The following is a 10,978-nucleotide window of genomic DNA, read 5'->3' as shown; positions in this document are numbered from 1 at the left end:
TAGGCACCTTGGTAATACCAAAATAAATAAATTAAAAATCTCATAAATACAAAAAAGAGAAAAAGAGAAAAATACAAAAAATTGAAAAACAAAAAAGGTGCCATTAATGAAAACCTTGCAAACATGCATCATGGTAGCGAAAAAAAAAATCTTTTCCAAGAAGGTGAAAACTTGGTAAACAAGTGCCTCTTGCTCCTAATGTTATATCTTACATCACATCTTCTAGCTCCTGTATAGTTTCTTTCCTGCTTTTGCTCATGTATCCATGGATTGAATCTTGTCATAAATTAGGGGAAACACCCTACAGTCTCATGCGAATCTCTTATTAGTCACCAGTTGTTCTAATTATGTCTGCCTACTATTGCTCCTGTCACTTTTGAGATTACTCTCACAGAATATCTCCTGCATTAGTCACCAGTTATTCTAGTTTCATCTACCTACTATTACTCATGTCACTTTTGAGATTCCTCTCATAGAACATCTCTCATGAATGTCACCATTTGTTTTAACTATGTCTACCTACTATCACTCATTTCACTTTTGAGATTCTTCTCATGGAACATCTCTCACAAAAGTCACTAGTTGTTCTAACTGCATCTACCTACTATTTCTTATGTCACTTTTGAGATTCCTCTCATGGAACATCTCTCGTGATAGTCACCAGTTGTTCTAATTGCATCTGCCTACTTTTGCTCATGTCACTTTTGAGATTCCTCTCACGAAACATCTCTCACAATAGTCACGAGTTGTTCTAACTGCATCTGCCTAATGTCACTCATGTCACTTTTGGGATTCCTCTCATGGAACCTATCTCATGACAGTTACAAGTTATTCTAATTACATCTACCTACTATTGCCTGTGTCACTTTGGAGATTCCTTTCACGAAACATCTCTCAGGTTAGTCACCAATTGTTCCAACTATGTCTCTCTACTATTTCTCAATTTTTTCTAAGGTTCTTCTTACTAAATATTCCTCTTTGACATTAGTCACTAGTTGTCTTAACTATGTCTATCTATTATTGTCACCCTACTGAAGAGATTTCTTTCATACATGTTCTAAACATTGACACTTGACATCAGTCCTATAACACAAAAACTAAACTCAAAATGATGAAATTATTTGGATATGCTGAGCTTTTATTTTCTTTTTTTCTTTTGCTTTATCATGTGTCTTTGAGCAACTCAATGATGTCTCTTGTGAGTAGAGAATTGAGGACCAAGGGCATGATCTTTTCTTTTCTTTTTGTTTGATGGTTTAGTTCCAATGATCTAAAGCATCCTTATAATAGCGGCATCCACTATAAGAGCCTCCATCTCATATTGGATGGCCATGTGTACCTTGACTCCTTTTATATGGAATCTTCATTGAAGTTGGTCCTTTTCCTTGCTTGTTTTAGTGAATTCTCTATGATACAATAAATATTGATACTCATCTTGCTAAGTGAATGTACGGGTCACTACAAGTATACTTAGTACACTTCTATCTTTGGTTATGAACATAAGGGTCATTATGGATAGTACACTTACTAATTACTTAGTGTAAGAAGGATCTCTCATGTGTCTAGTGTTTCTACACACAAGAAACATTTTGGTCATCCTAGTGTTTATGATCTGATGCTTATGTTCACTTGCTACATCAAAAGGGACAAATATTCTGGTCATTTTTGCTTCTTGTGCCTCGAATTCTTATATTTAATTTTGAAAAAACTAGAATGTGTCATGTTCATATTCCTATGGTTACAATGGTAGTGGGAATTGTATGACATGTGGGATTTCACTACATGCTTAGTGATGATAATTGTCAAAGCTTAGTAACTAGACTTAGGGTTGCATAGGACTGCATTGTATATGCACATGGTTCAATCACTAATCTACTTGCATCCTTCGTGATGAGAGATTGTGGGATTCTTCAAAGTATCATGTTTCTTTATAGCTACATAAGAATTCAGTTCTTTGGTTCATCCTATCGATCACCATGGGATACCTGTCACTATCAACAAAGTGAAACAATACATGAGATGTTAGTTCATTCACATTTTACATTTCATACATAATTTCATCAATTGTCTCATCTACAAAAAACTATAAAGAAAAAAAGTGACACATGTGAACGTACTTGAATCAAAAAATCTCATGTGTATATATATATATATATATATATATATATATATATATATATATATATATAAAGTCAAAAGTGTACATCAGTGCAAAAATGGATGCTACTTGAGCACTGTCAATCTCTAAAAAATGGTACAAAATAGTGCTGATACACCAATCAATACATAGCGTGACCAAAATTAGAACAAATAGAGCTACTCTCTCTCCTTCCCCTCACCCCCCACTACCAAAGGAGGAGGAGGAGGAGGCATATCTAGTCTCACAGGAGGCTGTGCACCCCCTAACTCTCATGTATAGTGGAAAAATTAAGGCACCTACTTTGCCTCGTCTGGCACAACCACTGCATAAATTGCAAAATAATATGCTTGTATAGTTGATTGTAATCGAATCTCATCCTACTACTGCTCTAATCTCTGAGTCTCTCTCCCTAGTTGCTCTCATAAATCATAGATCTCACTCCATGATCAAGGTGTCTCTTACTACAACCTATATATGTAGCTCTCCTAACTATTGCTACACTATTTGAACCCACTCTTGAGACCTCCTCAAGGCCTCTTGGGTCTATGCTAGGATGCCTCTACCCTATACTCCTACAATAGGCTGATCTTGCATCTCCTCATCATCCACACCTTGCTCTACCTACTCAGTTGGTCGCTTCACCTCTATGCATGGTCTCTAGGTGTCTCCTCCAATGGCTCATAGGGAACCCATCTTGCCTCGAGGACGTCTCTATCATGTACCACTACTACCAGCACTTGGGTGTACTCCCATTTGTTGATGCAAAATAAGCACCTACCTGACCCTCTCCTACTGTGGCTACTATGGTGGTCCCTGTGGTGCTTGTAGTAGCTATATAGGTCTAGCCATCCCTACTTGTTTTGTGAATAAAGGGAAGGGATGACTCACAAAATATGCTTAATATGTGGGAGTTATCCACCCATCTACTACCACTACCAGGTAGTCCCACTGTGTCACAACTAAGTTGTGCACATCAATCATCAACAGACTTGATTCTAACCTTGGGGACCACCAACGGTCCAAATTTGTAGCTAGTCGTGCATATGAATAGTACTCTTGTGCTATATCCTAAGCTTGACCATACCTTCCCCACACATGAGTTAGTGGGAATCTCTCTACAATCCACATAGAGTGATCTATTAGTGGTTGAGAAGAAAATATATACCCAAGCTCTTAGAGTGCATCATCCCATGCCTCTGTCTCCCTCCATGGCTGCCATACTACTACTACCATGTTGTCTAGTCAGCCTCTCCACTTCTTAGTCTTCCCCAAAGCTGCATGGGTTACATGGCCTCTATTCCTACATATGTAGGGCTCCATGGGCTACCTGTCATCTGCAAAAATGAGTCATATCTAAAGGATATAAACCCCATTGACCATGCTCTTCCTCTCATGATAGATGATCTCATGCATCTCATGGAACATGTGGGAAAGAATGCACTGACCTCATCCATATCTCTCGTGTGCTGCTAGCATTATCTATTGCATTTGACCTCATCTGCACTCTAACTCATGTTGACCGCTATCTGGCATCAAGAAGTAGCTGATGAATATGCTTAATATTGTTGGCAATCTATATGTAGGCCTATATGTGTGTACTATCTCATCCCATGTGATGGCTCTACCAATGATAGGATCCTCCTAAAAAATGGCCCTTAGTGCCTCTATACTTATTCATAGTATTATGTCATAAACCACCCATGGCCCATTGAATGGGATCCGTAGTATCTTGTAGATGTCCTTTGGGGTGATGGTCATCTCTCCCTTAGGTAGGTGGAAGATGTTCATCTCCAAATGGAAATGCTCCACCAGTGTAGTCAATAGGTTGTGATTCACTAGCAATGCTAGGATTTGGCAAAGATATGAAAATCTTAGAGCATCAATATGTGCCATGTGGACATCATCTAACTGTCACAATAGAGCTTTGTAAGGTGGGTAATGGGACCTAAATTCAACATCGAGAAAGGTAACCTACATGCATGATAACAATAGGTAAACAATTAGTCTCAAATAGGCAAAATGATGAAAGAAACTACAAAATACAAGAACAAAATTCAAATTTCAAACATTTAAACTGTCACTATACACCAATATTTCATGCGAGAATTCATGTTCTTGTGCGAGATTGCACATCTTTGTGCGAGAACACACTTTATCATGAGGAAACTAATCAAAGCATAAGTGAAAAGTTAGCATTTTTAGGGTTTCTCACACAAAACATTGGCACATTCCACACAATAAAACTCACATGATCAAGTGAAGAAGTATTAGCCTAGTACTTCTTCATGCAAAGGGCGATTAAGCTCGCATGAGGAGAGACATCCTCATGTGAAAAATGACACAAAAAAAATTTAAACAAGCCTAAAACATGCTAAAAACACTTGAAAATTGTGAAATTCCAAAAAAAGTAAGATTATTGATTACTCACCTAATGTCCATACTCCACCGGCTAATTGTGTCATTGAGATCGCTCAAATCAATGTTAATGCACAAGGACCACCATATTTTTCCTTAGAGCTCTCTTCTCCACAAAAGACAAAAGTATAAATGAATTGAAAATGACTGTTTAGGCCCTTATATAGGTGTTAACCTAATTTTTAAAAGTGCTTTGATTGGTGTGAAACTCACATCCTGGCTAATTTGTCTACTCTAAACTCATTTTTGGGATCCAATTCGAAATCTGACACACTAAAACAACTCAAAATCATATTTTAAAATTTTGGAACCAACGCAATCAAATGCTTGTACAATCCATTTTTTGATACTTTATGCATCTTGGAATCTTTCCAAATCATGTTTTCTTTATTTTTTTATTTTTTTGGAAAAGTCAACTCTGGTAAACTTTGGTCAAACTTGGTCTTTTAGACCTTGAAATTGCCTTGAATTAACTCCAAATTTTCTTTAGGCTCTTTTGATCTCTTTTACATTCTACTAAATTTTTCATTTCTTTAGGATCTCTCAATATACTACTCTGCATCACTATTTTGGTGTGTCATCTTTCAATTTCTCTCTTGAGGGGGCATGATGATTACATCATTGAATCTTTCAAAATTGGCTTCAACTCAATCTCAATCTTATGTTCTCATCACTTAGGGCATCTTGTTTCCCTCTATCTAGCATCTATGTCATCTATCTTATCTTCTAATTAGCAGATCAATCTTATAACAGTTCTTGTTAGTGTTTGATGGATAGGTATCAGGACAGTCTAATCCTAACTCCTAAGAGTCAAGCATCATTTTGGGGATGATTCTATGACTCATGACAGGCCTTGTTATCTTTATGGACTAGTATTTAGGTGTTCTATCTAGAATCTATGGGAATAAGCTCTGTTTTAGAAATAATTTCAAATTCTTGCTAAGGATTAAGCTTCATTCTGGACATAATCCTAACTTGTGTTGAGAATTAAGCTGCATTCTGGGGATAATTATATGCTCTTTCTTTTAATCACTATTCAACATATAGTTATTGGGATAGTATAACCCAGACTCCTAAGGATTAAGCTTCATTCTAGGGATAATTCTATGAATTGTAATTAATCTTGTCATCTTCTAATGAATAGGTATCAGGATGGTCTAACCCTGACTCCTAAGAATTGAGTCTTGTTCTGGGAATAATTCTATGAAGTTTGATAATCTTTTTTCTTTCATATTGGTATCTAGGTGTTCTATATGGATTCCCTAAGGTTAAGATTTGTTCTGGAGATAACCTTAAAAATCTTATCAATTTTGGTAATCTAGGTGTTCTATCTGGATTCCTTAAGGTTAAGCTTCATTTTGGAGATAACCTTAAAAAGCTTATCAATTTTAGTAATCTAGGTGTTCTATTTGGATTCCCTAAGGTTAAGCTTCATTTTGGAGATAATCTTAAAAAGTCTATCAATTTCAATATCTAGGTGCTCTATTTAGATTCCCTAAGGTTAAGCTTCATTTTGGAGATAACCTTAAAAAAGCTTATCAATTGGTCTCTACATTATCAATCTCAAAATGAATCTCATTTCTTGATCTATGCTTCATACTTTTGATTTCTTTGAATCGAATAGGCTACTTGCACATTCATTCAAAGAGGAGCAAATGTAATACCCCAAAATTGGCACATTGCCATGCTAACCAATTCTAGTCTATTTGATCAATCCTAAGTCCTATTTTACTAAGAAATTTTGATTCCAATACTTGCTACTTGACCTAAGTGTCAGATGTAGAAAACCCTGATTTGTATTGATTATACTCTTTATTTATTTCCTAAGTATCAACTCAAGTTAGCCACATTTAAACCTATTGATTAAGTTTAATTTAATAATGAGTATTCACACTTTAATAAAATTAAAAATTACTTCTTTAGCTAATGTAAAAAGGAATTAAATGCTTATTTAATTTAATAAGATAATATCCTTATTTTAATTATTGAGTTTAAGTATTCAATTAATTAAAGTTATGCATTTATGAGGTTGTATCTTATTTTATTAAATTAAATATCTTCTCCAAAATCTTCTCTTTTGTTCAAAAGTGGGAATTCTAAGTGAAATAGAACTCGAAATGGAATCAACTCAGTTAACTTGTTCTCACACTCAGGTGAAACTCAGTTAACTCTCCATCACACTTAGATCTGAATTAGTCAACTTCACCCACACAAGGAATTTTCCATTTTGCCTGAATCTCATTTTCAATCTTGACCATTCATTCCAATTGATCTCAATGATCGATTTATCCTGGGATTCTATTTAAGGATCCTTCAATTCCTCATTAAGTAGGTTGAATTGATTTGATATCAAATTTATGCTAAAATATCTATTCATTTTATCATACATCCATAGCTTAATTTCTTGCATTATAACCTCGTATTAGGTTACTATGCATACATATAGTATAATTTTTTTCTTTTGTTCTGAGATCAATTGCATCTCATCTAGCATAATATTGCATTCTCATATAGCTTTTACAAAATCCTTTGTACTAGAGGTCTGGTTACTAGCTTCTTGTTCTGAGAGCAATAGAAAAATCCATCTAGTTAGGAGGCACAAGATCAATTTTCAAAACTATTTCAGATGAACAACCCAATGTTCATTTCAAGATGGTTTCGCATGTAATGATCATGTTGAAGTGTTGTTGATTAATATGCCATAATTAACACATATAGGAGTGGACTTGTTAGATGTCTTTAGACACTTCAATATAGAAATTCCACCTTATTAAAAGATTTGGAAAATAGCTTTTAAGCTAGCTCTATTAGGATCTTTGATTCACTGCTACAATTATTAGAGAGTAACAATGATATGCCCTGATTGCTGGTGCAACTAAATTTTCTAATTTTAGATCTCTATTCTTTCTTAAGTACTTGATCCTCCTTGATCAAAATATTCTTTGTAGCTTGGTCAACTTAGATACTCAAATATCCTTCCAATTCACTTCCTTGATTTATCTTTTCAATCCCATGCTTTTTCTACAATTCAATCATCAACTTGACCTTATATTTATATGTTTTACCTTGTCAAGATGAATTGAATATAATTTCAAAAAATAAATGAAATTCATGTTAATCTAATATTGGTTTTGACATATGAGTGCCAATATACTTATGTCATTTACTTAGTTCATGCTGTACAAGTAATGTATCTCAAGCATAAGTTGCCAGATAGTATATACCAAGCAAGAGATATATAGTATGTGTTGAGTAACTAGTAAGTGCAATGAAGGTAGTAGATGTCAAGTCACTCAGATGCTAAGAGATCAATGGATGCCTAGTCATTTAGAGGACGAGTTACAACATTGAAAAGACAATGGATGTCGAGCATTAGACACTTCAAGTGCCAAGTAAATAGTTTTTGATATAGTTATTCATAATGGCACAAACTTCTATGCAAACCATTTTAAAGCTGTCTTAAGGATATTTTTATGATTCTAAGATGATAAGGATGAATATTTATTGAGAATCCCTATGCATCACATGCAACCAATCAGCTGAAGGGATGTTTTAAGTGGTAAAATGGGTGAATCGTAATTGTTAATTCATACCTAACCCTAAGTCACGTAGGTCTTCTTAAGGAGGATAAACCCTAAAAGATGTAAGTGTGAAAGGAGCAAAGAGAGAATTTTGCATGTACAAATAGAGTATTCATGGTAACTAAGGAGTTGTGAATTGAGATACATTATAGAAATAGTTAGAGGAGAATAGAGGAAATTAATTAGAGGACAAAAGTGATTCATCTGATCAATGAAAATCAAGTACACATTAGGAAAGAGGTGATCCTTTATATAGTAGTAGAGTGATAACCACAGGATCGTTGTTGATACATTCTAGTAGGTGAATTAGTTAAATCTCTTTATAGAGTAGTCCTAATAGGCTATTGTAAATCCTTTAATCAGGCACACTTCTATCAAGGTGTTAAAATCTTTTAATAGGGTAAGATCTAACAATCCTGTAAGCCTTTAATAGAGAAGACCTTTCATAGGGTAGATCATAGTTTATGATCAAACATTGTAGCCTTCATTAGATACACTTTATTAGTATAGTAGTGGAGATTTATGAGTGTCATCCCCACCCTAGGTTTACCTCCTTATTGGGAGGTTTCTTGGTAACCAAATATCTTGTGTCATATATGTATTGAATGTTATTTTCTTTCATGCTATGGATGGACACGTTTGGCTAGCTATTTCAGTTTACATGAAAATTATGAGATGGATGTGTGTTGAATGAATTTATTGTTAAAGTTTTGAAGGGCTACTTCACCTCCTCTCCCTTCTTAGAGTTTACTTTCCCTATTTTATTTCCAACAATTGGTATCAGACTACTGGTTCTCTGGAAAGGTAAGCTTTGTAGCTTTGAGAAAAGATCTTGAAGATGGAAATCTACAATTGGGAAAGATTATTGATAACTAGAAGATTGAAATCTATCTTTCCCTACATCAACTGAATCAAGCAAGAGATGAGTTAAAGTGACCATTGAAGAGAAGGAAAGATATAGCTATTGAAGAGAATGGAACACATTACCAAGAGATTGAAACTACTAAATTGTTTGTAGATGGAAACATAAGAAAATTTGATGTTGTAGTTGCTGATCTCATGGAAAATAATGGATCCCTAATTGAAGTGGTTAGAAATCTCAAGATAGAACAAGAAGTCCAATGAATATTTCTATGTGAGCTGATGGAGTAGAAAAAGAAAGTTGAAGAAGACAAAGTCATGATTAAAGATGACAAAAGGATACTAACCAATAGACTAAAAGAAAATGCATCAAAGGTGAATAGGATTGCTCACATGCAACTGGAAAAATTATATCAAATGATATTTTCCAATCATGAATTGAATGAAAAAGATATTGAAATCACAACATTGAAGTTGTAGAATGAACAACTAAGAAATGATCTAAAAAGAGAAAGAATTTTCTAAAAGTTTCAACAAATCTAGTGAAGCCATCAAATACTTTAAACAATTGATGAGATCTCCTAGATCTAACAGTGATACTAGTGGATTGGGTTACACCAATACTAAAGAGGGAGAATAATCTAAAATTGGTGAACAAAAGAGAAAAAATGGTAGGAACTACAAACCTACTTGTCATAATTGTGGAAAGATAGGTCATACAAAAAATGTTTGTAGGAGCAACAATGCAAATCAAAACTCTAAGAAAAAATTCATGGGTAACTATCACAAGTGAAAAAGCCAAGGACATCAGGCAAATGAATGTAAGAGGAAGACATCAACTACACAAAGATTTGAAGGTTTTTGCTAGAACTATAAGAAGTATGGACATAGAGCATATGAGTGAAGATCAAAGTCTAATTGGTCATCTAACAAGCAAGCCAAGGTAAACCATATTGGAAGATCATACAATTAGGATTACAATACAAAGTATACTTGTCACTATTGTCAAGAATATGGACATGTTACTAAAAATTACATTAGAACACATTTCAAAAGTGACTAAAAAAGATGGTCAAGTAAAACTACATGTTTTAGCTATTTGAAGACTAGTCACATAAGAAGAAATTGTCCAATAAGGACAAAAGAACCCAGCGGTGAATTCAACAAAGGAAAAAGAAAGGTTGATGTTGAAGAAGTCAAAGTGCAGATGAAAAAGACATGGAAGAAAAAGGAATATTGTAGTACATCAAGCTCAGATGTGATCACTTCATCCAATGCATTAGGTGATCACACCATCCCCAACTAGGAAATCAAGAGGTATGTATGGGACTAATAATTCAAAGTTTAGTTATACATCACTAACAAGGAGTCAGTTCTAAAAAGATCATATATGTATAAAGAAAGATGCAAAGTATTGGTTAGAACTTAGAATAAATCTATAAGTTTTCATGTTACTAACAAGCCTGAATATTTTCACTATGTTTGTTGAGCGTAGTAATAAATTACATGGAATTTTAGTGAGTCAAAATTTCTATTGGAGCTGAACTTAAAGATGTGTAAGCACTGAGCTTCAATTGTGAAGTGTTAAGGGCCATATGGTTGATTTTGTTGATCAAATAAGTATGATTGACAAATGAGTGTCAACACACTTAACCATTTTCACTATACATGTTGAGTATACAATGGAAGCCAAGTCAAAACTCTAACACATGCTGAGTTATAGATAGTGCCAAGTAGACTAGAAGATAGTATGTGCCAAGCAAGTCACAATAGGTGCCAAGCAGATGAGACCAATATGTGCCGAGTAACTCAAGATCTAATAGGATTCGAGCATTGTGAAGTCAATAGGAGCCAAGTGATTCAGGAATTAGTAGAAGCCGAGCAATGCAAAAAACTAACAAGTGCCGAGTAATGCAGGAAACATTGTGGATGCTAAGTAATCTAGAATAGATGATGCTAAGCATCAGTATTACTTCATGTG

The sequence above is a fragment of the Cupressus sempervirens genome, chromosome 5 (assembly GCF_028749045.1).
Source record: "Cupressus sempervirens isolate cs-2001-9-10 chromosome 5, ASM2874904v1, whole genome shotgun sequence".
Lineage (NCBI taxonomy): Eukaryota > Viridiplantae > Streptophyta > Pinopsida > Cupressales > Cupressaceae > Cupressus > Cupressus sempervirens.
Note: the sequence above shows the minus strand (reverse complement) of the source record.